Source organism: Phalacrocorax carbo, chromosome 2 (assembly GCF_963921805.1).
Source record: "Phalacrocorax carbo chromosome 2, bPhaCar2.1, whole genome shotgun sequence".
NCBI lineage: Eukaryota > Metazoa > Chordata > Aves > Suliformes > Phalacrocoracidae > Phalacrocorax > Phalacrocorax carbo.
In genome coordinates, this window is record NC_087514.1 from 122072663 (window position 1) to 122100416 (window position 27754).

Below are 27754 nucleotides of genomic sequence, written 5' to 3' on the forward strand. Positions count from 1 at the left end.
CCCTGTACTCCTGCTTGCAAAAATAATCCAGGCTAAGTCAAGCCATTCCTTAACACCACCTGTCCAGAAACTTGGTCAAAAATGCCATTTCTGCTACTTTGATTAGGTCAGAAGGTGTAACATTGGCGCCTCAGGAAATGCAGAAGGAATGGGATGCCTTGTTGGCTGTAAGGTTGCCTACAGTTTACCTGCTGTTATGGAGCCACCAAAAATGCAGCCAAGTTTTTGCTACAACCTCATAACAAAGTTGGTGAGAGCAGTGTTAGAAACTGTGGTGTTTGGTTGCCTCAAGGCTTTTGGGAATAGAAAATTGAGGTGATGCAGGAGATGCTTCTGACAGGCAGAAAAAGGGATGTGGGTTGCTTTGCAGGTACCAGTTCTTGCATTGTCTGCATCTTGCTTTGCATTGCTTGCTTATGTTATAAATAGATCAAGTCAGGAATATGCCTCCCTTATACGAATCTGCAAAAAACACAGTGTGCTTCTGGGTGTTGTATAGCTAACCTACAAGGGGTTTTGTTCTTGTATCTGTTTCTGGAGGGGCTGGGCGCTGTGTGTGATCCGCAGCACTAACAGGAGTGTAGGCAAGAGACGAAAGGCAGAAGGGCCTTTGCAGAGAGTGGTAGGGGAACAACCTTTCCATGGCTCTCACCCAGACTGAGAGGAGTTTAACCTTGCAAACTCTGAGCTGTCAGAGGATTTGAGGGGGAGAGATGGGGAGCGCGTGGTTTGGCAAATCGGCGTTAGGGGTTAATGCTGCTCAGAGTGTTTTGACCCCACAGGCAGGTGCTCTGGGGCTGGTGGGAAGAGGAGCCAGGCTTGGGACTTCTCTTGTTTGTGCATTTGCCTATCTTTTTTTTTTTTTTTTTTCTTGTCTGCCCTTGCAGCCCAGTCTAAAGCCATACTCCGGAGGCTGTGCCCTCTCCTATGACTGAGTAAGCAGGGTGAGGCCCCTCATTTGCTGGAAGCATCCCGGGGGGAGCAAGGGGAGCCAGGCTGCGGGGTGCCGAGGCATCCCGGCTTGGGGACTCCCCAAGCGGCAGGAAGCGCAGCTGTGCCCACAGCCCCTCTCCCTCTTAAAAATAAACCCATAGGGAATTCAATAAAAGGTGAAACCCAACGTAGTAATTCTAAAGAATAACTAATATTTTATTATTGGGAAGAAATTGTCTCTCTGTGTGAGTAGGAAAAAGGAGAATGTGAGAAAGAGTCTATTCTGTAAGGACGACAGGGTGTGGCTCAAGCATCAGTAACAAATGCTGGAAGAAAAAATGCTCTTTGTTCTGCAGTCAGGTGGGTTGACAACTATTCTCACCCATCCCTGGCATGCATAACACCCAATGCAATTAAAAGATTGGGGAAGGCTTGACATACTGAAACTGCTGCAAATGCAGCAAAGAGGTTCGTTCAGCCTAGAACCTGCTTTTTTTTTTCTTTTTAAACAATTAAGTTCCAAAGCTCATCAGTATCAAATCTGGTGTATTTGTGTTTCATACAGCTGCATTGTTCTAATATCAGTGTTTTGTGTGTTTAATGCTTTAAATGGTAAGTTAAAACCCTCTAGCACTAAAATTTATACTGGCCTACATGTGACTAGAATTGGACCAAGGTGTGTGTTGAAGTGTATTAAAAAATGTGTACATCCATATACTCATGCAGTACAGCAAAGTGACTCGTAACGACAATCTTACTGATCAGAAAATAATTTCACAGCTCTTCCTTTTAACCTGCTCTTGTTTGTCTGATAGGTTTAATTACTTTTCTTTTAAAAGATTAAATAAATACAAAATAAAAATACATTCATTGTTGCTTTCGGATTGCTACAGGCTAAAGCAGTATCTTGAGCTTAAAAAAAAAAATCTATTATCCTCTTTTTTTAATGCTTTGTTAGTTCTGCTGTAAGTTGGTTTGATTAAGTGACTAAAGTGTTGGTGTCTTTTTTTTGTGTGTGTCCGTCCCCTGTCCCTCGTTTCCCCCCCCCCCAAAGCATTGGAACTAAAACTTGGTCTCTGCAGTTGCTGGCAAGAAGTGAAATCCTTGCGTAAGTGAAATACTATGAACTTTTTTGTCAAAAAGCAAGCAGGAATGAACATATAATGCAACAAAAAGAGGATATGACCTATATACCTCTCCTCTCTCTTCCCATTTTAAGTAAATCCTTGTAAGTTCAGGGTCAGGAATTTGGACAGCTACTAATTTTGTGTGTCTGCATAAATATATGTATATTTTCATATCTTCTAAAAACGTCTTATTTCTTTTTCTGGGAGGAAGAGAAATCTACTTGCAAATTTACATCTTGTGACATTTCCTTACAACTGCACGCTGGTGTATGCACTGGTAGAGGCCAGCCCATCATTTCTTGGTAAAAAGAACCTTTCAGCTCGGTTACCTCCTGTAGAGAGCTAATTTTCCAGCAGTCAGGCTTGATCTGGATAAATAATTAGAGAGTGCAAGAGAGAGACTAAGATGATCACATCAGCGCTGTCTGTAATTCAGTTAATACAGCCAGACCCTGTGATTTCGCGTCTGCAGCGTACTTGCGTGGTCTCAAAAGCCGCAGAGGCAAGCAAGCAACAAAGCCAATCGGTTACATTTGTCTTGGAAGAATTAGCGGCACTTTTCATTCATTTGTCGAAAGCCAGCAAACAGCTGCAGCATGCATCTGCAACACGAGAAGGTGATTCTTGACACGTTCGCTCTCCCCGCCCCCCCCCCCCCCCCCTTCTGTATGCGAAAATTTCATCACGCTATTAATGCTGGGGTATTTTTTCTTTGCCGTTTGAGACCTTGTGGTGGTTTTATTTCATTTAATATCAGTATCTTGTATAGCGGAGTGAAAGCTGACTAGGTGAAGCCTACCATTTTGGCATTTCTCAATTTTTAAAAAGCTGGTCGAAATGATCTGATAGCAGTACTAAACTGCAGAGATGCGCTTGGTTCTTGAGTAAGTGGCAGCATTTCACATGACTCCTAACATCAGTGGAAGAGATCCAGTTAAAGCAAACTATGTTCTTGTACAGTCTTTGAGGATACATTTGTTATTGATGTGTATTTTTCTCCTGTGTATGGTGCTACAAAGGGGTTAAAAATACATCTTTGGTTCACTTTATTCCCAGTGGTAGCTCCATAGCATTTATACATGGATCAGATTAAAATAGGTCAATATGTTTTGTGGAAGGTCTTTTGACACTTTGGTGCATGACTGCAGTACACCTACCTTGAGGATGAATGGACCCGGAGGAAATCCATGCATTAACAAAAACACAGCCTAGGGATACTTTAGGATCACATTCCTTTATTCATCAACTAAATCAAAGGCTTGACAGAGGATACTTTGTCATCAAGTCAGTCTAAATAATACTTTTTGAGGTGACAGATAATACAAGGTTTTATATCTTCAGCAGAAGTTTGGGATGTTTCTTGCTTATCTAATCGTGTGGGTTTCTTCTGTTCTTTACACTGCATCATTTTGCATTGAAATGTATATGTATATGCTCTAGCTGAAATTTTTCAGAACCTTATTAAGAAGAAAATTGTGTATTCAGGATTTGCCTTATGTCAGGAAGTCTTTGTCTGCCTGTTTGCTTTATTGCAGTTGTTTACTGCCTTGAATTGATTTTGGCTACCAGATCAGTATATTGAGGATGGCTGGGGAAGGCAGAGTGGCGGGGGGCGTGCAGTTCTGCAGTTAGCAGGTCCAAGAAGCTGTTTGCCTTACGGTGTGTACGGGTTTTTGCCTTTTTTTTTTTCCCTTGGAATTTCCATATTATAAAGAGGAAGAGGCTTCTTTTTGATATAATGGAGCCATTAACATCTATTAATAATGCAGACAGGGTAAGTAGCTGGAGTTGGAGCTCCCTGGGGGCCTCGTAAAACAGATGTGCACTATATCTTCCCGGATTTGATAGCTGCTGGGGTCGAGGGGGTCGCTGTGGTTCCCGTTTATTTCCTCTGGCAGCGGTTTTCTAATTTAAGCACCTCTGTCTCCTGGCTACAGTTGCCTGCTGTGATGTGGAGGGGGTGTTCGTGCATTGTCATGCCTGCTGCCGGAAAAAGGGGCACGATCAGAGTCGCCCCTGCCTCCCGGCTCGCTCGCTCTCAGCGCCGTCTTCTCAGATGTGTTTTCGGTTCAAGGTGGTGGAGCTGGGCTCTTCTGTTGTGTATATATATATATTTTTTTTTTTTTCAAAAGAAATTAAGGTAAGCATTTCTTCTTCCTTGCAGCTGCAGATAATTTTTTTTTTTTGCATGGGAAGGAAGAAATATTTCAGCTTGCAAGAGCATGTAGTGTATCGCTTGAGGTGAGGTCTAGCCCCTGGTGGGAAATGTAGTTGCCGTATCCCCTTTTTCAGGATTATGCTTCTCAGTTTTAATTGAATGTATTCATGGTGCTGCCTCTGAATAGATAGCGCTGCATGTTCTTTCTTTAGCTGTCTGCGTTTAACTCGGAGAGGGTGGGGTATACAGAAGGACTTAAAATATTTCATTTTCTTTATGCTGTTTCTTTAGTTGCAGGTTACTTTGCAAAACTAGTGAAAAATATTAGTGGCCGTAGTGTATGGCAAAAAGTCTTTATAATCATTACTGTATCAGATGTAGTTCATCATAGGGGTTTGTGATTGTCTTCAGACAAATATGAGAGGTGAATGTCTGTCCTTGTATGCACTTGCATAGCAATATAGTCTTGCTGTGCGCATTTAAATGTAGAGGTATGCACTTTTGCTAGCTTGTCGCAGATGCGAGCGGGGGGAAAATCCTGGAATCCACTCTGGATCATTTTTCAGCTGGTTACACCAGCTGTGTATTACAGGTAAAAGTTGAGAAGCATGCAGAAAGGTAACGTAACTCCTTGGAAAGGAACAGACAGAACAGTTATTTCTCCACCCCTTTTATTCTTCTATTACTATGTATGCAAATGACCATTAGTCTTTCATTGCAAGGAATACTGTATTACATAGGGAACCATAATTTCTGCTGTATATCCTAAAGTAATATCCTCAGCTGAGAATCAGGTTGCATCTGTCTTTTCAGAAAGATGAAGATACATCAGGAAGAAGGAAACGGCAGGGGTGTGAGCAGGGTTTGGGTTTTTTGGAAGTGCTGCGTAACCCAGTCTATGGGATTTCAGCACGGAGCCTTCAGAATAGGGTGGATGGACCTTACCCTTCTCCCAGTTCATTGAAAACTTAAAATAAAATTTGCCTCTGACTTTATCACACGCTTAAAAACCCTTGCTGTGCTGCAAGGATACTGCACTGTGTGTTCTTTCTCTATACTGAGACACTGCGTATTAGCTCGCCTGTCCCTGTGAATGCGCACCGCTATACCAGGCGCTTCGCTTAAAATGGTACTGGCTGATCGCTGCCAGACCTGGGCTAAGCGGGTGTGAATGGACGTGTTAACTTGCCTACCTGGCGTAGTTAAAAAGCATACATTTTTATAAAACTTGTTCCTCAAATATTTCTCGAATAGTGCCCAAATCCAAAAGTTGAAAAATAAATAATAAAAAAATTGTACGTAAAACTTCAAGTGGGGAAAAAAAGGCTTAAAAGCCAACCTGCGCTTTTATATAAAAACTTTATCTTCTCTTTGATTAGATCCAGGATATACTTGCAGATAGTTGTATTTTTTTAATGTACTGATTGTTCCTCTTATCTTTCTGATGGAATTCCAGGGTAATGCTAATATCTGTAAGACTTCAAATATAAGTGCATATATTTTACAAAACATCTAAATTAATTCATTAAATGTGTGTAATTTTAAAATGAGTATATTTGCAAATAATTTTTAAAAATAGAGCCATTTTTCCTGGGAAAACTTGCTGTCTGTTATTTCTGGGAATTTTGTTTGCTGAATAATACAGAACATTTGCCCCTCATTACAGAAGAGGTCAATAAGGCTCATAACATAAGTCAAAAGAACAATAAAATACTATATATTTTTAATCATATACTTGAGTCAATGGTTTTTGTTGATATTTTGCTAACTTATAATCTATTTGGTAAACTCTGCTATGAATTTATACAACATTTGTATCATTCAGCCCCTTTTTTACGAATCAGTGCGTGAAACTACAACTGCTGTTAGTGCTTAATGATTCCTTTTCTCCTAGCTCTATAAAATAATCCCTTCAGAATAAATTAAAGACCTAAAAATTAACCAGCATAAGGAGAGATTGTGGGACTGAGCTCTGTTTTTTAGTTTACCTGTTGTTTGTTGAAACGAAACCAACAAACCTGAAACCTTCTTTTTTTGTTTGTGTTTTTTTTGTGTGTGTGGCACCAGTCACTTATCTGGGCCCTTTTTGGATTATCAGTGGCAAAAATGTACATCCAAAATGCAGCTCAGATGTGTAATATTTGGTGTTTTAATATTTAATGACTAATTATGGTTGAGATTATATACAAATTCTTCTTTGCCCTGGTAAGAGTTTCTCTGTGAGATGAAGAAAAACTATATAGAACTATATGGATTTTGTGGTGTTGGGTGTCCTTAGTGTATGCTTTCCACTTATTTTCCTGTAAGGGGAAAATACGTACGCAGATACGGTCAGTAATAGGAAACAGTAATTTTCATGATTTTTATACTATGATTGTCTTCTGGGTGATCAAAACCTTTTTTTTTTTTAAGGTAGAACAATAAACAAAGCTAGAAGGAAAATGGTCCACTTAGGGAACTTTGCTGAATATAAAAATACATTACTAGAAGTCAGGCTTCCGCATTCTTTGGGAAACAAAGGAAAGAGGATCTTTCCTTTGTTAATGGTATTTATCATCTTTAACTCATTAGTTGCTGAATGCAGAGATGAAATGTTGGAGGGATTAGAGATGATCCCTGATAAATTTTACATAGGCTCTTTGACGAATGCCTGTGTGCTGCTATTTTGCAGATAAAATACACACAAAAATACATAAGGTGCAGGCATTGCTCCTCTTTAATGCTCCTTAAATAACAACAGATTTTTGTCCTCTGTTGATGTGTGTGTTTAATGCCTTCTAAATAAAGAAAAACAATTGCAGGATTCCTTTTTATCTGAACTTTGGGTGCGCCCTTGTGTAAAATGGAAATGCTTTGAGTCATCCATGAGAAGAAAACAAAGTAGAAGGTGATATGGGGCTGCTTTATTTGACAATCTGTGTTTAGCCTCTTCTGAAAATATATCATAATTTTGTCTGAGCAGCCTTAAATTTTTGAGAAGTTAACCTTTTTTAAAGTTACTCTTCAAAGCAGGATCAATTATGGGTTGACACAGAGCAGTATATAAATATATGGATATATCTTTTAAATTTATTTCTTTTTCCTTTTTATTTACCTGTTGAGTGAAAGGATATGTGCAAAATGCAAGGAATGCTTTTTCCTTTTCTTTAGGTAGGCATAGCCTTTTGCGTGGTGCATATTCTTGGCTTTTTCCAAGTCCAGTGAGTTCTGTTCTATCTGAATTTTAAAGAACGGTGTTTCAGTGGATGCTTCACTACATTGTGCCTTGCTTGCATAGGGCTTATAAATGCATAAATAATTTGCACAATTTTTAAAATTTATTCCCATTAAATCATATATATGTGTTCCTTGAACTTTCTGTTAAGGGGAAAACAAGTCTTCCTTCCAGTGACTCTCGTGCTTTTGTGTGAGATCTTGCAAACCACTAACCAGGATCCTTGCTGTAGCTGCTAACGATAACCTCCAGCGTGTTGATGCAAAGGGAAGAGCAGAAATCTAACAGCTCACACTCCAGACACCCACGCTGATTGCAACAGAGGAAACTCTGTACAGCAGCAAAACAGAATAGTAAATAAAGAGTAAGAAATTGTGAAAATGTGGCAAGTTATAATTACAAAGAGAGGACCTACATCCAGCTGAACACTTTTTTCTGTACGTGACACTAGCGAGACTATTTTCAGGGAAAAATCCTCAAATTTAGGTATTGTGTTTACTTTTCAGAAATGTATATTTCTGTCTCCTGATTTCTGATTAACCAACCTTAAAAGGGGGGGCCCATTCTTCTCTGGATTATGACTCTCATACTCTTAAGAGTCAGGACCAGGTAGAAAGAGATGTAGCATTGGTAGCAAGAGCTGAAGAGCAGCAGTGACCCTCTGCGGATGTGATTTTCCCCATGTCTCTGTTTTGTTTAAGTCAGATATACGCAATTGTACATACATTTCTATTTCTGTGGGGCGTTCTGCATGTGGCAGAGTGGCTGCGAATGCTCCTCAGAGCCTGCAGGGATTCAGCAGGCAGGTTTCATGGATGCGAAGGGACAGTGCTTCCGATACCCTTTCAGTTTCCACGTGCAGGAATTTGAATTACTCCTCGCAGAATCTTGCATCGGGGAGAAGATTATTTGGATCGCAGGATATAAATTAATTCTTTATCGAATGTGCCTGGAAAGACAGGAGGCTGCATTTGTGTACAGAATAGGAGACAACTACTGATTAATTATGCTATAAACCACACGTGGCTTATAAATGTGCATGTGATAAATGTCTGTATTATACACCCTTTTCTATTTTATCCGTGGACAAACCATTCATTTGTCTACCTGAGGACTGCTGCAAATATTCCAAACACCCATCCCTTTTAAAATAAAACCTGTTGAGATAGTAGGTTTGTTTTTTGTTTGTTTTTTTTTTTTCTTTCACCTTGCTGAAATGGTGAATTTCCCCCTCCTGCAGATCATGCCTGTTTCTTGCTCATAAGAGGTTTGAAGGTGACTGGCATGTTGTAAGCAGCCTGACCTGAAGGAGGGGGAGTTGGGCCCCCCCCCACTGGCTGCAGGGCACAGCGTTTGCCTTTGCGGGAGAGGTGAGTGCTGGGCTGTGTGTGGGAAAGGAAGGGCTGGGGGCAATGCTTTGGGTAGAGCCCCTTGTCTCCATCCCTTTCAAGGCCTCTGCTCTTGGCCCTCTGATGGGAGGGGGAGCGTTGCATTTTGGGGTTGAAGGAGTTAAGCAAATGTGACTTTGTACCACCCTGCCTTTTATGCCTGCATTTAGTAAATGGTGTTTTATTAAAATGCAAAGTCACTTTCCTGACACTGTAGCTGCTTTGCTCTGACCTTCCCTCAAGGGCACCTGTTATCCCAAAGGTATGGTTTTCATCCTTGAGGAAATAATATCACTGTCCCTCCCTCCTGCTTGTTTTATGCCCCAGCATTTCATTTCTGTGAGAATCAATGTATCTTCTTTGTGTGTTTAGACCACGAACACTGCATAGGGAGATTAAACTACTGTGCATGACAATTATGTGTACATGAAACTCTTCATTAGCCTCAGTACTAAAGAAAGAAAATAAATGTCACAGAAAAATTTCTGCCCAGTTTTGCTTCTGCAGCAGATGAGTGGGAGTGCTGAAGTACCTCTTCTGACTCTGGAGCGGCAGCCTGCGGGTTTTCAGGCAAGCCTCATCTCCAGTACTAGATGAACAGACACTGCAGCATGCAACCGGGTGGTCCTGGTTGCATGGCTGAAGCAGGAGCTGGGGTACCTCTCACGTGAAGGTGTCTCTGGGCCTGAGCATCTCTGCATCTGTATCGCTCTGTCTGTGATTTCCTACCTCCGAAATCAAGCAGCTGAGCCCAGTCATTCATGAGACCATGACCCCCAGTGGAAGGGCTGGAAGTACTCAGTGCGTGGTGAGAGAGGGCTCAGGTCTTGCATTCATGTTGAATCACTGACAAAAGCCAGGCTAAAAACCCACTGTGGCTGGCAAGACGACACATCATTTTCTGCTTGAACAGCAGAGGGGTTTTTCTCAACATCTTGCAAGCTTCTTGCTCTGTTGGAGATGAACTTTGAACCATTTAAAATTCATAAAACATCTAGGAATATGCAGATTTTCATATCAAAAGTCAAATCCAAGAGCCTATTAAATACTATAAGTACTCTATAATTGGCTTGATTAGGCTAATATTAACTCCAAGTGACACTTCAGTGACATCAACTGTGACAACGGAAGTGACATTTCTGAATTGCCTTATTTTTAGGGAGAATGTTGATCATGGCTTTTTCAATTGTTGCTGTGGCATAATGCTCATAGACCAACATATTTCTGGCAAGCGTGACATGCCCCTGCTCTCTGGTTGCAGGGGTGTGGATGGTCAGACTTGCTGCTGCTCAGTAGGGTTCCTGCACTGACAATATGCAGCAATGGCATTTCTGTCAACAGAAACCCATTGATTTCTGTTAACCTAATCAGAATTAAAAGATTTATTTAGAAACAGCTCTCTATTAGATACTAGTAATGTTTACCAAGGCAAGGAGGAATAAAGACTTCCAATATTAATGGTAAAGCCTGTGAAGCAATGGCTTCAGAGGCTGAGCATATGATAAAAGACCATCAGCAGTGCAGCAATCCTTTCTTTTTTTTCTCCTTAGCAGTGACTACATGTTTTCGATTCTGGTGTAGCTTTCAACGAATAACAGTTTCAAGTACTTTGCATCTAGAGAGGGGCAGCTCGTTCCACCATCTACATCCCATGTCGTTCTCTGACTCCCAGGCTGATACCAGATGTAGATAGTGATCTTTGCAAAGTGCTATGCAAGCATTCATTAAGCCCCACTTTAGATCTTGAAGCTTGTGTTAGCCTCGATAGTATAGGCCAATACTCTTCTTTGAGCTCATGTCCTGTCAGGCTTCATTCCCAACAGTCTGTGAAGGCAATCTCTAAAAATGTGTTCCCTAATCAAGAGCCAATGACTGTAGGAAATCTTTTTATTGAGGGGAAAACTGTAAAGCTTTGGTGAAACTTGCTCTCTTTTAATGATTGTTTCAGCTACATTTATAGTAATGCAGAAAAAGATGGATGCAGAACAATTCTAATCGTGAAAGTGATGGTTTAACTAACTTCTTGTCTTGGTAGATCACCATGATTGGGGTACCACTTCTCAAAATATTCAATGCAGAATTTCTGGTTTGTTTGTCATGTAGGAAGTGCAACATAGATTGTAGCTAAGCAGATGGAGTACTGTCATTGTCTCTTCTGATTGACTAGAAATAACCGTATCTGCTGTGTTGTTGTTCTGTTCTCTTCACCTAGTAATTTTAGCTTTCAAGACCCTTGAGATACAGGCGTCTACTTTCTTAGTCTGTTCCCTGGACAATGGAGCCTTGGTCAGCCTGGCTGATAAATTCTGCTGTAATATATGATATAAGCCTGGGTAGGAACCTAATTAAATTGGCCTGTGCTTCCCTTTTGCTTCACATCTTTCAACCATCGATTGGACTTTTATCCGATATCTTCTAAGTAACTTGAAGGAATGCAGGTGTCTGTACAGAACCTGTACTGCAATATAACACATATCCAGCTTCCTCCAGTGTACCCAACCATACGTGCAGTAACTTAGCTTCATACCCAGATCTTAAATATATCAAGAAAATATATTTTATACAAAAAGAACATTTACACGCTAGTTATTTTCCCTATATACTCCTGCTTTATTTCCTTTCCAACAGGCTTATTGAAATTAAGCCTGTGATAAGTCTGTCACTCCTAAAAATCAGAAATTCTTGTCTGTTGTTCTCATGATTACATGAGATAAAATTTATAAGAGATACTTACTACAGATTTGGTTTAATCCAATTACTTGATTTTGAAAGTGAGGCTTTTTTGTGTTTTATGGCTTTTGTGGTCTTAAATTCTGATGTTGAACATTGCCTGCTTTGCTGCCATTGCTGATAGCAAAGTGTTTTATTAGTAATTTAATATTTTCTATATAAACATTCCAAAGCCTCCTTATCCTTACTGCTTTGGATATGACAGTGTGAAATCACGTGTGATTAACCACGGCAGTACGTCTTGTTGCAAGCCTATTCAATGACACTACCTACGTTCATCTAATATGCTGCAGCTCTGAGGGTAATTATCCAAGAATAATAGTCGTGTTTAGTCTACTTGCATGTGATGCAGAGTCTATTCATTGTTGTCGTGTGATCTTCCGGAAGACCGTTTACTATGATAACTTTGTAATTTAGAACTTGTTTAATGGTTATGTTCAGGTGAAAAGGAGCAAATAACCTATTGTGTGCATCCTACTTCATTTGAAATGTTTTTCTTGCCTAATCAGCGAATTTATTTCATGTTCTAACGTAAGACTCTGGTTTCCACCACAAAATTGTAAGGCTGTGTTTTACGTGTTTATAGCAGCCCAGATTACCTGTGTTTTGCCAAATCCAGCTTTCCTTTCAGCTTTTATCAAGCTGATTGCTGTAAAGTTTGGAACAGCTGGAAGGATTGTTATCTGCTAATGCCTGGAAATATGTTTGCTACCCTGAAGTCAAGGGAATGTAGTTCAATGCAAGAGCCACCAAAACCAGGAAGTTCTTAGGATGGTTTAACATTGTAGTGGATCAGCAGCCTTTAGTTGTGCGCTGTTAGGTAGACATGGCGTGTTCATCACTTCAGCGTAAATCTAAAGCATTTTGCATGCAGCTCTGTATGTTCCTAGCAAAGATCATTAGAAAACAGCAAAGTTCATTTATGGGATTGGTTGAGAGATAAGAGCACCTAGAGGTGACCACCATCCCAGCAGAAGATTCTTGTGAATTTTGAAGTTTTTTTCGTTCCTATTTTCAGGACTGTCCTGTGTTTGGTTAATGAAAGGCTGTTGTTGGCTGAGTGACTGACAAGTGTAAGCCCTGTATTGTATGCCTCTGTTACCCAATTAAAAAAAAAAAACAAACCTCTGTTTTAAGCACTACTACCAAGGATCCTGCATAGTTGTTTGTTTAGTTTTTTAAAATATCTCTGAAAAGAAGAAAAATAGAGCCATCTTTAAATTCACATGAAAAAAAGAGGGAGAAGCACATGGATTGACAGTCACCTGGACTGGAACATCTGCTAAGTGTTAAAATGAAGTGCTTTTCTGGTTATTTCCATTGATTGGGGCTCATGAATGGTTTTCTGTTCCAGCTGTAGCTCTGTAAAACCTCTGACCATGCAGATGATCTCCTTAATGTATCTGGTCAGTTGTCCTGGTTTTGCTCACATCTGAGAAAATCCTGTAGGAAATAGCGGTAGAGCTGGACTCTGTGGTCATGCCCTAATACTTCACTTGCTGAATAATGCAAACCCTTAATTACAAACTCAGCCACATTAAAAAAAATTGTTGAGGTCTGACATTTGTGCAGGAATTAAATGTGCGATGCATTTGTTGTGGAGGCATGAGGTTGTAATTAAGGTTTTATATGATATTGTAAAAGGAGATTAATGTATAGGGTGTTTCCTTATCAGCGGGAAGCAGGAACCAGTTCCCTGTGACGGCGCAGAGCCGGTCCCCATCCCTGGACGTGTGCTGTGCAGACATGGACTTGGGGACTCCATCTAAAAGGGTTTTCATTAAATACCATCTAAAAGTACTGGAGAGGCAGAGGTTGGTAACATAGTCAGGAGTGCTTTTTGGGCTTAATTCCAGGATTTCCTAATTTGCTGAAGTGGCAAAGTGCTCCCTGTCTGACCATGACATAGTGCTTGGGTACTTCAGTGGGGCTGTCTGGGGGTACCTAGAGCCCCTTCAGAGAGGACCCCAGGGCTGCTGTTGGTAGCCCTGTTCTCCAGGCTGCGAGTCAGTGAGGAGGGGGGCAGTGGCGAGGTGGTCCAGCTAGCGCTTGGGCAGTTGGGCTACTACACTGTGCTACTCATGTTAAACGTCAGGGAGCTGTACAGGGGCACGACTGGGGGAACTCCTAGTGAAGTCCATCTATCTTTTTTTTCTCCAGGTATCTGCTGTGGTTCCCAAGCTTTGCTGCTCTGCAGAGCTCACACACAGAAATTCTTGTTTCATCCCCAACCCATCACCGGCCAAATTTTCAAACCAATTTGCTTGTCTATCTGTCTCCCCCTTCCCACACCTACGCTAAAATCTTACTGTTTTCTTCCTTCTGCCTTCTCCCAGCTTCTCCCTATACCAACTGAGCTGCACAGCGAAGGTCGTTATGAAATCCTTTGCATACAGCAGGGTTGATGTTTTCTACATCTCTCCTCTATTGAGTCAAAATTATATTTTTAACTTCATCTGCAAGTCTTGCTTTTTATGTCCAACACAATGGATGGGACAGGCCCAGCCCTCTGTACACACCCTCTGCTATTCTTTTTCTCCCTGGATGGGAAGCCCCCATTTTGCCATCTTGTTGACATAATTTCAGCATTCCTTAAAGCTACTCATGTGCATATGTAAGTGGTTTGCTGAGCCGTACATAATGTGGTCACTTGAATGCTTCTGGAATGCATACGTATCGTGTGAAGATAATGATCCATATAAATGTATTTCCTAGCAAGAGACTCATCTATAGATGATGTGCGTGTAGGTTGCCTTAAGCATTGGAGCTGCTTTTGTGTTTTGTTCCTCTCTGCTCGCTCAGTTTTAGATCCCTTCTTTCAGCTTTGTATTTTTAAAAATGTTTTCTTTTATTAGCTGCGTTAGAGATATTAATTGTACTTGCGGAAAGCCAGTTAGGCACATATGTATCAAAAACCACTATGCTTCTCACATAGAGGAAAATTGCAGATTGTTTTCTTTAGTGATTTGAGTGGTTGGTTGCTGCTCAGTGGGAGAAGAAAGTAGGACTGTGTTTCATAAAATTTCTACATTCCTTTTCTTTTGTATGAGGAAAAAGCGTCAGGTTTTTCACACATGGTTCATCCTGCATCTGCAGCCTTCCAGAAAAGTTGTTCTGTTCTTAAGGACTATGGAAACAAAAAAATATAGATTTGCAAAGCTATTAATTAAAATCAGCTCCAAAATACATTGCTTTCTTTCTCAAGTGAGACAACTGAGATAATTGACAATTTTAGGTGTTGGTTGGTGAGGGCTGGAACTTCCTTTTCCTGTCCGTATGTGTAAAACCATGGCTTGTCTTTGATGTGCCAGAACCTCATTGTCGAGTCATCCCCATGGCCCTCGGTCCTCTTACTGTAACACTTCACATCACTGTTCTGCTGCACAGCCCCATCATTTCCTGCTGATGCCGTGAATCATGCCCTGCGGATGCCTGAAGCTGGAGAGCAATTTCTGCAATTACTGAGTGTAAAAAGTAATATTGACCTCAGCATGGCCATACAAAGACTGCAGTCTGATGTCATGAGTCAGGTCTTGGGCTGGAAAGGAATCAGGTCTCTGCTTAATGGGGAGCGTTGATACCACCAGTATGGTCTTGTTAGGGCTTCTTAGGCTGATCTCACATCAAGTGTCAATCTCAAACACATTTACAGTGTTTTCTTATTTTATTCTCCATATATTGAACTTCTGGGAAGCCTGGCTTGACTTGTGCCTCTAACCCTGTTCATTCACACGGGCTGGAAGTTACTGCTGCATCTGTCTGCATATCCCACATTTTGGGTATTGAATTAAAACACATTAGCCAAAAAGCATGCTCCTTGTTCATTCAATGTCATTGGTCTGAAAGTGCTTCATCTGAAGCATATTGCGCAAAAAAACCACCCCAAATTAGACCAGTTCATGACTTGGGAAATCAATAACTTCTCTGACCTCATGCCAACAGGAAGGTTCAATGACTTCTTGTTTGTATGTTCTGAGAAAAATCTCACTACAAACATGTGAACTGGACAATAGGGTAAGATTAAAAATAATCTCCAGAAGATATTTGCTCAGTTAAAAACAGAAGAACGTAAATTATAATTTTTATGCATATAATCTTGCCTTCATTTTGGAACAATACAACCTATGAAAATAAGCTTGTTGGTCACAAGCTAAAGCTTTCATAAATGTTTAAATTTTAAAAAAACACTATTAGCACAAATATGCTCAGAAATGTGAACAGTAGTTCAATTTAGAAAACCATATTAACATTATTAATCAAAATCCTGAAGACAGACTGCTGACAACACTGATCCATGTGCAGCACATTAGTGAAACAAGGAATAAGGCTTGTACTTTGAGATCATCTTTATACTGCAAAACCAGGATGTATCCATCATGTCACTAAATGTAATTTATAATCCACTGTAGAATAAACTCCTGAGTTAACATTTTTGCACTGCAGGCTGCTAGAAAAAGCAATAAAGCTTTTTAACGCTGTTCCTGATCTGAAAACATTCGTAATTTTGGATAAACATAAAAATACTGATAGAGCATCCCTGACAGAGTCTATGAATTAAGAGAATGCACTCCAAGGGAGTCCTGGCTACACAGCAGATTATTGGGTTTTCAGGAGAGTAAATGGATAAGCTTTGCTCGCAGCCAGATAGCCACAAAGGCATTCTTCCTTGGGCTGAAGTGGTCTTGGCATGAAATCAGTTTGTAAATCACATTGTGCATCACAATGCTACCTCTAATTATTATATGTATTCAAACTTCCAAATAATGTCTTCTCCAGAGCTTTCAAATACTGACTTACGTAGTCAAGCAAGACCTTTTTATAATGATTCAGCACATTCATGTGTGTAAAAGGAAAGCTGTGACAGGGTTTTGCAGCTTCTGAGCAGGCAGTTTTCCCGCTACCATTTGACCCAGGAACATCGAGCTGGTGAAATACCTAACCTTTCCTGCCTGGCAAACCTCAGCTGCATTTGTTCAGGCACTGCAACATCAAACTTCTAGCTTCTTGGAAATAAATGTAGCACTGGAAAAAGGTACCTGCCAGAGAACAGTGGCAGGATTTTGGTATCTTCCTCTGCTGAGGGGACAGGAAAGCTGTACTGGCTGCTTCTAGTCTGTTGTGGTCTAAAAGACTGAAGGGACAAGGATTCTGTCTCGAAACTAGCAGTCTTTGGCTTGTCTGCCAAGGTTGCCAGCAGTTTTAGGGGTGGGGCACCCATTCCCTGCAAGAGCAGTGATCATCCTGCTGCATATGATGAGCCACCAAACAGCTGCCATGCACCGCTGACTTTTGGTTTCTAGCAAAGTGCAAGAACTGTACTTCGCTAGGTAAAAGATGCCAAGTTGTCATCACACTATTTTTGTTTTTAATCTTTACCAGTTCTGTAGGATGTTGCTTAACGCAATCTGTGTGAAAAGCGATAGCTATTTGTCTTCCTTCTGTCTTGTCCCAGTATACTACTTATATCGTACCGTGCTATATTTATGTCATCGAACATGCTCCTCATTTTCATTTTGGTCTGTAGATTCAGAACAGAATACCGTCTTCTTTTGGATTTCTTGCTAATTCCTTCAGTGAGCAAGTAAGACCACAAAATTCATGGTAAACGTTGTTCCCAATGAACATTTGAAGGAAAACTTAAAATACTTTCCTTAAGAACACTTTTGGGACCCCTGTAAGAGACATGGTAATTTGCTCAGATGTACAGAAATGTTAGTCAAATTATTGACGTGATAAAATACTTTAATGAAGGATTCCTACCAGATTTAATCACAACCAGAGGAGTTTCCACATGACACTTGAAAAAGGACAAGCCCTGAAGTTAAGCAAAGCATACAGAGAGAGAGAAAGGTGTGTTTGCACGTTCTGGCACCGGTCTAGATGCTGGCACTTGGTATCTTTGACTGTGTAGTTCAGCCTTTGCAGTGGCATTGGACTTGCACATACCAGAGGTGGGAAATGAAGGGGACCTTACAGTGATTAACTTACCTGAGCAAGCAAAGACACACGAGTATGAAAAGCCTTGTGCACTGGGCAGTGTTTGCATTACAGCCAGAATACCTTCACAGGTTCCATTTTTTTACACTAATTAAGGAAATTGATCTTTTTTCATTAATCGGATTTGGAGTCTGTGTCTGCTCCTTTTGAAGTCGGTAGGGATTCTTCACTTGACCTTGGGGCTGTGTCAGAAGAGGTGAATGTGATACGAAAGAGTGCTTGGATTTACAGGGGGGAAACCCTTGAAATTATCATCACACCTTCTGGTGTAATGTTAAACCCCAAGCAATGATTTTTGTGAATTGTTAGCATTGTTGAAGAAATCCACAACAATGTAAAGGTTAGCTAAAAATACACTACCTGGCTCTTTTGTAATATGTGTTAAGGTCCTAAGTTTTTTTTAAACAGTATTAAATTTGGGTTGAAATACTACTTTGCAATAGGACAGATATTTGAAAATATGTTTTCATTTACATGCCCCTGAGCTAGGGGTGGTTTCATCGATGTTGTTTGGGTCAGAACCCAGGCATGTGGCCCCCATGTTGCCCAGCCATGACATCATTTTCAGTTGCAAAAGAAATACAGAATCTGAAATGGAGGAGGAGGTGGAAGCGACTGCAGGCTCTAGTCTATAATTGGGAATCTTTACTTTTATTAAAAAATGTCCTAGCAGAAGCTTTGTTGTTCATCTTTCCATATAAGTGGATATATTCTCATTGTCTGCTGTTAAGAGGAATATTTTTAACAGCTATGGAAAGGTCCTTGGGGTCCATGTGTGTAATAATAATTTCTGACTTTTAAAGGAAATCATCTGTAAATCCCATTAGTTATCATTTTTCAATTTTCATCTTTCTAAGCATGATTTAACTTCAAGTGTTGCAGTTCTTAAATCTAATTAAAGAATTGCCTTTAGTTCCCATCAGAAAGTCGACCTACTGTAGATTGTTTGATTGAATGTTGGAGATGAAGAAATTAAAGCCCATACCCATTCTGGTATGAAAGAGCTACTGGGATGTTCCTTGGGTGTAGAGTGGGGCTGAATGTGGCTGTCTTCCCCATGGGAGGTGCAGACCTGATCTTATGCCAGTGGGGCTACAGGAGGACCCAGTGGGACTGGCAGCGGGTGGATGGAGGAGGCATGTTTCCATCCAGTGCAGCTCTCCTGATGCCTTCCTTGGATGTGATCCCTGCCAAAGAAGAGAGGGCCATGAAAGCAGCCTTAACTTTGCCCCTTCGGCCGGGGTCCTGGCAGGCAGGTCCCTCTCTCCATCAGCATGGTGCATGGCCTCCCCTTCCCCCTGCTGCTGCAGCCCCGCTTTGTGCTCTTCAGCATCCGATAGCAGCATCCATGGAAACTGTCGCTGATGGTGGCTTGCAAAAGAATTTGTTAATTAAAAGATGTTTAAAATTATAATAAAGTCGCTATCTTAAATCCAACAGGGTTATTGCAAACAGTATCCCACTCTGCCATCACTCCCCAAAGCTGAAATGCAGCTGGAGATGAAGTGCCCCTTTGCACCCAGTTCTCATCTTCTGTTATCTTAGCTCACAGTCAAAAGGGATGGATTAGTATTAAAATTTCCATAGCTGCAGAAGTAGGGGCTTGACCCAATCCTGTGACCACCCATAAACTCTCTTATCTGTCCCCCAGTTTAGCATGGGGTGAGGAGCCTCTGCAGTGGAGCCATTCCCAAGAGCACAGAGAAAATAAAAGGGGGCAAGCAAGAAGGGAATGAAACTCAATAGCCTGGAAAACAGAGCAGAATCACTGCAAAATTAATGTGAGAGCTAAGATTGGACTAACTTCTCGCAGGCTGAGGGGAAATAAAAAGCTAAAATCTCATTAGAGACTTGTGGGTGATTGAGCTGAGGAAATGCTACATGTGCTGAGTCTGGGGGTGTCCCATGGGAAGTAACAGACATTGTCTTTGTGTTCGAGGCCTGGATCCGTGCAGCATGTGAAACCAAACATTATTTGCTGCTTTTGCATGCAGGAATCACATGGTGCTGGAGGGTTGTGAACGTGAGAAGGTAGCAGTCTTTGCTAAAAACAGCTCCAGTGTAACTTAACAAGCACGTAGATGTTATTTTTTAAGAAAAGATTATGTTCTCTCTGCGTGGAACAAAAGCAGGGAAAAAGTAGAAGCCGGTAAGGGATGTCCTTTGGGGTAGAAAAGTTGATGCAGTTTTAATATTAGCCTCTGGCTGATCATTTCCCTAGGGTAATTAAAGGTGACAGCTGTAAGGTTATGGGAGAGTCTGGGAGTAGATGGGCAGAAGGCTCAGCAAGGCAGCGCTTTTGCAGGAGCTTGCATCCAATGGGATCCATGTGATGCGAGGCTCCTCATAAACTCTGAGGAAAGGGTGTCTGACTTCTTATGGACAAACAGGCAGATAAGTTCAACCCCTTCTGTTTCAAGACCTCTTTACTAATATGTTTTGGCAGTTTTCCCTTTCCATCAATGAGTAGGCTGTGAGTAGTTCTTGCTAGCATATAGTAGCTCTGGTAGCTGACATTAAGACTTGAAAGATTACGTGTGGCATGCAAATAGGGGGAATTAATCTGTTGGTGTTTTCTTTTCAGCAAGAAAGGACAAACAACCTGGACACTGAAAATGGCTTTTTTGTTCTTACATTAGTTCCCCATATAAAAGAGTATAAAATAAAAGCTGTATCTAATTTTTTCCAAAGAAAACTTTAACTTATTGTAAGGTCAAAACTTCTCAAATTCTAACCCTGTTATTTCATTCTAATTCTTATCACAAATTGATTTTTTTTCTCCCAGCAGAAATAATTGGTTCTGGCCAATAACAAATCATCTCGTTTTCATTGGCTTGTATCTCGGGCAACACGAGACACATTCTGTAATGGCTCAAAATATCCCTTCTGGATAATGTAAGTAGACCACTAAATTAATCCAATTAAACTTTTTGTCCTTTCAAAGTTAAAAACTAAGGATTTGGGCACTGCCCACAAACGGAACTGAACATGCTCAAATCCTTTTACTATCTGTCATTTTTGTATGTTAACATAAAATTAAATGAAAATGCAGTTATTCCTATTGGTTATTTCTGTTTACTAGTATCACCAAATAATTAATTTTACAGTTAAAGCAGATGTATTAAAATGGAGAACCTCATCCCAGCAATGTACCTGCAGTTAAAGAATATTACCCCTCCGTGAGTTGAGGATTCAAACCAGTCAATTTGTAATTTGTTTCCTAATCTCCAGGAGGAACAAAAATGAACTGTACAGAGAAAGAAAAAGAGCAGAAATTGTATTGGCCTGTCTTGCTGAGTGAAGTGATGGATAAAGACTAATTCTCCATGAACAGCACAACTTATGTTATTGTGGAATGAAACAATGTGCTCAGAAAATGGTTGTTTGCTCTCTGTCTTCCTGACATAGTTGTCTCCACATCTGACACCTAGTGCCATTCACAAGGGTGCTGATGGCAGCTGAAAGTTGCATTAAGAGGAAGGAAAGCATTTCAAGCTGACTCATTTCAGTAAATGAACAAAATTCATGGATCCTCTGACAAGGGCAGTGAAAAGTATGTGTCTGTCTCTCTCCTTTGCTAGTAACGTGAAGTAGGAGTACAAGGGGTTTTCACACCTTTCCTCCCCTCCCTTACATGACAGGGTTGGTGAGTGGAAGAAGACAGCAGGGAGCTCCATAGCAGTGCCCAGTCTAATTCAGACCGCTGCCTACGTCAGGTGCAGGAGTCTCTTGTCTTCCCTATAAAAATGATGCTCTCAACCAGTAAAAAAAATATTCCCCAGAAGTTTAAGATTGATTTGTTTGAATCAGGTACAAGTGTATGTTGATTTGACCTCATTTTATCAAACTAAACAGAGTTTTTGTTTACTTTTTCTAAGATTTCATGTTGCTGAAGTCCCATTCAGCTATGGTGTTTCAGAGCAGAGAACTGTGTTGCTACAGACTCCCTCAGCACTGTGGTCTGAAGAAGGGTTTGTTTTCTGCTTTCACTGTAAAAGTCTGATGCAAGTCAGAAAAGGGGCGGGGGGGAATATCCTTTTTGCTGGTGTCAAGGTTGTGTTTCAGGAGGAGCCATCCCTGACCCATTCACAGAGCTTCCACCTCAAGCAGAGACCAGATCGTGTAGGTCTCATTTTCTGGTTCCTGGGGAGGTGGGGAGCAGTTGCCTTGTTGTGAACATTTGCTGGGTGGTTTCAAGTCAGCAGCTGGGGTCAGGTTTGAGCGCTGGGCTGCTCGTTTGCCTCCCAGCTGTGCTTGCTGTGCCCACCAAGGATGGAGTGAGAGGCCAATGGTGAAAGGTGGAGTTGAGCAGTCCCTGCAGGAGAGGTGGCCCTACCATGGTCTTCCTGCAGCCATCAGTACTTGGCTTTCAGTGGGGACCGTGTTCTCGTGCAGGGTGCAGTTCTACGGGACAAGTGATAAACATGGCATTTAGGCAGAGACAATTCAGAGCCTGAGCAGGGGATGACTCCTAAGGGGTTTCTCTTCTGAAGTTTGAAAGTTAGAAAATGTCAAACTAGGTGCAAGTCAGCAGTGATGTACTGTTGCAAGACAACAACTTGCTGGATCTGAACAGTATTGCACGTGTGACGCATGGATTAATTCTTTTTCAGTAGCTGGTACCAATAAAGACTCAGCTAGGGCATTTGTACGGCCACTTTGGGGCACAGCACTTCAAGGAAAACATAAGAGGGCAAAGGTTAACAATAAGAATGAGGAGGAATTTAGAAAATAGGATGTAGGACAGTAAGTTGAAATAATGCAAGCTGTCATCCAGTTCTTGGCTAGGCTGTGCAACCCTGGAAGGTGTAAAAGGCTGATGGAGAGAGGGGAGTAGCCTGTGATCTGTTGGATAAAGAGCAGTAAGTTGCAGTGAGGAAAATGTATACTAGATTTTAAGAAAACCTCTGCAGCAAAGAAGAGAGGAGCACCCGAGAGTCTGTTCGTGGCAGTCCTGGGGTCTTCAGCACCACGGGGTTCAAGAAGAGCTGGATAAATGCTGGTCAGGAGGAGTCTAGGTCACCGGTATTGCTGCCAGGGCAAAGGGGTGGGTGGGGCACTCCCCACAGTCTCTTTGAACCATGTGGTTCCCTCCTTTATTTTTATGATGGTTAATAGGGGAAAATTATCACTGCAGGTGTGAAAAGTGGGACCATGCCTGTGTCAGTGGCCAATGATCAGCACTGTGTGCACGTGGGGACAGAGGCGGGAGGTGCGGGAAGGTAGCTCTCCTAACCTGCTCACCCCATCCTGGTAATTGCAGATCGCTGCATCAGGGGTAGCCCTGCTTCTTTTGAAAATATCCCATTCTCTGCAGGTTAATAATTTCTTAAAATTTTCCAGTGCTTTTGATTATGGGATTTATACTGATGGCTACGTAGTATTTGTGTATCTGATGTACACTGCATAGAAATAATATCAGTGCATCTTCCAGCCTGGATTCTGCATTGCCTCATTGAGGCTTTTTTGTCATGTGTCAGGTCACTAACATCACTTCAGTAGGGTTTTATAATTGCATTTAATATGTCACTTACTATGCATGCCTCATCTGATTTCTATGGTAATAATGAGATAATTTATCTTTGCTGGGTTGCACAGTCAGTAGTGTGTTGATAACGCATTTAATTTTACCGAGTTAGAAAATCTTGGTTGATTTTAAAGAAGGGTCAAAGCTGAGATAATTTTGTATTTTAAAATACTTATCAATTCCAAACCCTTAATGTTAGCTTTCTCTTTGCGTTTTCAGATAGGGTAACTCCATTCTGAATTTTATTTAGAGAATTCATAAAACTTTTGTCATTTAACGGAGAGAGGAAACACAATGAGAAATTCTGTGCTAATGTTTGTTAGCTCTTATGGGCTCCTTTAGGGGAGGGTAGATGGAGGGTGACAGAGCCAGCTTTCCAGTATCAGAACTATCAAAACAGCAAGCCTTCCTACCTTGCAGCAATAAAAGCACAGTGAACAAACTAGTGGCAGGAGATGGGGGACTTTCTTCCATGATTTTATTTTTTTTAATTTGACAGGAATCTCTGGAGCTGTCTTCTGTCACTTTTAGCTGAACAAGGGATGTCACTTGTAGGAACAGTTTTAGTTTTTAGCCACTTTTTCAAGTACTGTATTTCACTTCTGTACAACAGTTTGCTTGTGAAGTTAATTGCTCTTTTATTTTAGTGACCTTGACTGTGTTTCATATCTAAAGAAAAGCAACATTTGGGTTTTCTAATTTAGAAGCACAAAAGAGGTTGAAAGAGACAGCATTAGTACCTGATTCGCATGCTGAAAAAAGGTGCTTGTGTTAAATTATAGGCTGCTGAAGCTGGGACCAAAGATAACATTATTAGACTTTTGCAATAAATGTGATTAATGGGACAACAGGGCTATCATTTGGGCCACCTCTTATGTATATACCTTATTTACTTTCATGAGTATGATTTCATCATTTCAATTAAATATGTGCATGCATGTATTTTTTAAATCTCTCTTGTTCTCCCCTTATTTGGAGGTTTAAAATGTTTCCTGTCTAAAAATATTCATGTTTTCTGAAGTCTACCCTGGCAGAATTTTTAGAAAAGGAGGAACTTCCCCTCATGTATCATCTCTTGCCCTGGTTAAGATCTATGAGGCTTAGGAGAACACAGGATTATTCTTTGTAATGGAAAAAACTCACCTGAGATGTGAAAAGAGTAGTCAGTTAGAGAGAGCTGCCAGTTTTTTAAGGCTATGAAAAGGTAAGATAAAATGAGCGCTCTGGCTTGTGCTGAGCTCTCTGGGAACAGCTGCTGTGCAGGATTCCTCCTGAAAACCTTGTCCAAACAAATCATCATTTAAATACAGAATTGTTGCTTTACCAAAGCCTCAGTCTTCCAAGATCTTGCAAGATTCTGGGGAGGTCCCAGTTGACTGGAAGTTAGCAAATGTGACACCCATCTACAAGAAGGCCAGAAGGAGGATCAGAGGAATTACAGGTCTGTCAGCCTGACCTCAGTGCTGGGAAAGGTTACGGAACAGATCATCCTGAGTGCCATCAGGCGGCAGCTACAGGACAACCAGGGAATCAGGCTCAGCCAGCATGGGTTTATGAAAGGCAGGTCCTGCCTGACCAACCCGATCTCCTTCTAGAGCCAGATGACCCCCTCAGTGCATGAGGGAAAGGCTGTGGATGTTGTCTACCTACTTTAGTAAAGTCTTTGACGTCCTTTCCCACAGCATTTTCCTGGAGAATCTGGTTGCTCCTGGCTTGGATGGGCGTACTCTTTGCTGGGTAAAAAACTGTCTGGCTGGCCAGGCCCAGAGAGTGGTGGTGAATGGAGATAAATCCAGATGGCAGGTGGTCGCAAGTGGTGTTCCCCAGGGGTCAGTGTTGGGGCCAGTTCTGTTTAATGTCTTTATCAATGGTGTGGACGAGGGGATCAAGTGTGTCCTCAAAGTTTGCTGATGACACCAAGTTGGACAGGAATGTTGATCTGCCTGAGGGTAGGAAGGCTCTGCAGGGGGATCTGGACAGGCTGGATCGATGGGCCAAGGCCAATTGTATGAAGTTCAGTAAGGCTCAGTGCTGGGTCCTGCACTTGGGTCACAACAACCCCAGGCAACACTACAGGCCTGGGGAAGAGTGGCTGGGAAGCTGCCTGTCAGAAAAGGACCTGGGCATGTTGATTGACAGTCAGCTGAACATGAGCCAGCAGTGTGCCCAGCTGGCCAAGAAAGCCACCAGCATCCTGGCTTGTATCAGGACTAGTGTGGCCAGCAGGAGCAGGGAAGTGATCGTGCCCCTGTACTCGGCACTGGTGAGGCCTCACCTTGAATCCTGTGTTCAGTTTTGGGCCCCTCAGTACAAGGATGACATTGAGGTGCTGGAGTATGTCCAGAGAAGGGCAACAAAACTGGTGAAGGGTCTGGAGGACCCTGTGAGAAGCGGCTGAGGGAACTGGGGTTGCTTAGCCTGGAGAAGAGGAGGCTGAGGGGAGACCTTATCGCTTTCTACAACTACCTGAGAGGAGGCTGTAGTGAGGTGGGTGTTGGTCTCTTCTCCCAAGTAACAAGCGATAGGACAAGAGGAAATGGCCTCAGGTTTTGCCAGGGGAGGTTTAGATTGGATATTAGGAAACATTTCTTCCCTGAAAGGGTCGTCAAGCATTGGACCAGGCTGCCCAGGGAAGTGGTTGAATCCCCATTCCTGAAGGTATTTGAGATGTGTAGATGTGGTGCTTAGGGACATGGTTTAGTGGTGGACTTGGCAGTGCTGGGTTAATGGTTGGACTTAATAATCTTAAAGATCTTTGTGCTTGAGATGGATGATTGTAGTGCAGAAGCCTACAGTGCATCTTTCAATAGTCTTTTAACCTCTGTTTGGTCCGAGGGGAGTCAAAGCATTGGACAACGCTCAGCTTGTGCTCACTCATCTTTTGCAGTGGCTTGGTTTTTTGTCAAGCCTGTAAAGAATTTTGGAGTCCAGGAATGATGCTTCCCCCTGCATTGCTTCTCCAACTATGGATATAAATTGTATAAATTTCCCACTATTTTTTAAGACTGAGATAAAGGAAAAAATATCCTTTCACAAAACCAATAGTTTTTGCAACCTTTTAAAAGTACAGACTTGGTAGATACTGGGTGGACAGTGGCATCTGCGTGAGGGATTGGCATGATTCCCGTGCCTCCTATGGGGGTTAGCAGAAGCACGCATTATTCTGACACGTTGTTTGGTATGGAGGAGAGGAATGTTTCAGAGCCTTAAATCATCTTTTGTGAGCAAAGATCAGAAAACGTTGCTCCAGCAGCTGAGCTAGACCTATCAGCTTTTTTTTTTTCCCCCCTTTAAAACACTGCAGTCCACTGTCTTCCCCACTTCCTTGCCTTGACTTCAGTCTGCAGGACAGAGCGCTGTGGCTTCGTTGTGTATGCCTGGTTTTGCACTAGCCTCCATGATATTTGTGTTTTGAAAATAAGTGTCTGTCAACTCCTCCCTGGGAAACAGCTGATTTCTTTGTTTTGGCAAGCCAAAATAAAAGATGCAAACAGAATAAGCACATTTTTCAAATACCGGTATGACCTAATAAGCTAAGCGGTTTTGTTTATGCTTGTGTCGCTGACCAAGATGTTAATTGACTTCTCAGAAGCTGAAAATTAGTTAAAATGGCAAAAAAAAGAGAGTTTTTGCCCATCTGAAAGATGAAATTTTTTTTTTCCTAGAGGCCTGGAAAACCCTTAACTGTTAGCAATATAAAATATTTTGACACGTGACCTAATATTTAACAACCTACCAAAAGCATTTAGGGTACTTTTCATGCTGGTGAAAAAAATAACCTATTAAGCCTGTGGGTCACAAGTATTTTCTGCTTGTAACGCTACCTGGAGGTGGTAATCGAGTGTGGCCTGAGTTCTAGCAACAGTATGAGATGAAACAAGGAGACCATCCGTCCTGCTTGCGATCCTTCTCCAAACTGCCGTAACCGCTGCGTTTGGGAGTCAGTGTGTCACGGGGAGTGGGGGCATAAAGCTGTTGGTCTTGGATAATGTGCAACGTATTCTTCATGTTTGTCGAATTCATTGGGGTTTTACTAAAATTGCTTTGGTCTGGGATTTACATTGGTGTCCGGTGCCATGTCAGCAAAGCTGTGTTTGCTCACCAAACAGGTTTTTGCTGAGGTGGTACATCAGCTCTAAAACCCTAAATGTCGATCCCTTTTCCAGCCTTTCTTGTGCAGAGAGTAAAACAGGATGTGCAGCTTCCCCAGTGCGTTGTCTTATTTCTGTCATCCAGAATAGATAAAATGTGTTTTGAAGGCACGGGCTCCCTCCTAGTACGCCTGTTTGAAGTTGTTTTCCCTGCTGCAAAGCTGGCTGCCTTCGCCTCAGCTAAAATCCAGTGCCTGTTCGGGAATTGTTTTTGTAAAACCAGTTTTAATCTCTGCATGGCATGGTAAACTGGTGTCAACATGGGAAAGGGACTGTCCCAAAAAGCGCAGTGGATTGCGATCCATTCTGTAGCGATTGCTGTCCTGTAGGCTATCTCTTTTTAAGGGAACAATGCTGAATTTAAACAAGAAGCAGGAACAGCTTGGCTTTTTGATCCCTATGCTGAAATACATCCTTATTTGAGGATCAAGGCAACTCTGGAAATTCCTATATCTTGAGCTGTTAAATGATGTAAAAACCTCCAAAACTAATATACATGCAGTGCAAAGGTGTTAGCTAAGTGCCGAAA

General features: G+C 41.6%; 1 long non-coding RNA gene across 3 annotated transcripts in view; it reads left to right on the forward strand.

The window, feature by feature from the left end:
* The window catches only part of LOC135311739 (uncharacterized), a 69066-nt gene that overhangs the window by 10733 nt on the left and 30579 nt on the right, over positions 1-27754 (forward strand). The window contains exons 3-4 of one of the 3 annotated variants that reach the window (XR_010371327.1): positions 20333-20442; positions 20779-21338. This is a non-coding gene — a long non-coding RNA (uncharacterized LOC135311739). Of the gene's footprint in view, positions 1-20332; positions 20443-20778; positions 21339-27754 lie in introns of those variants that run through there. The other 2 variants (XR_010371326.1, XR_010371328.1) reach the window with 2 other exon arrangements.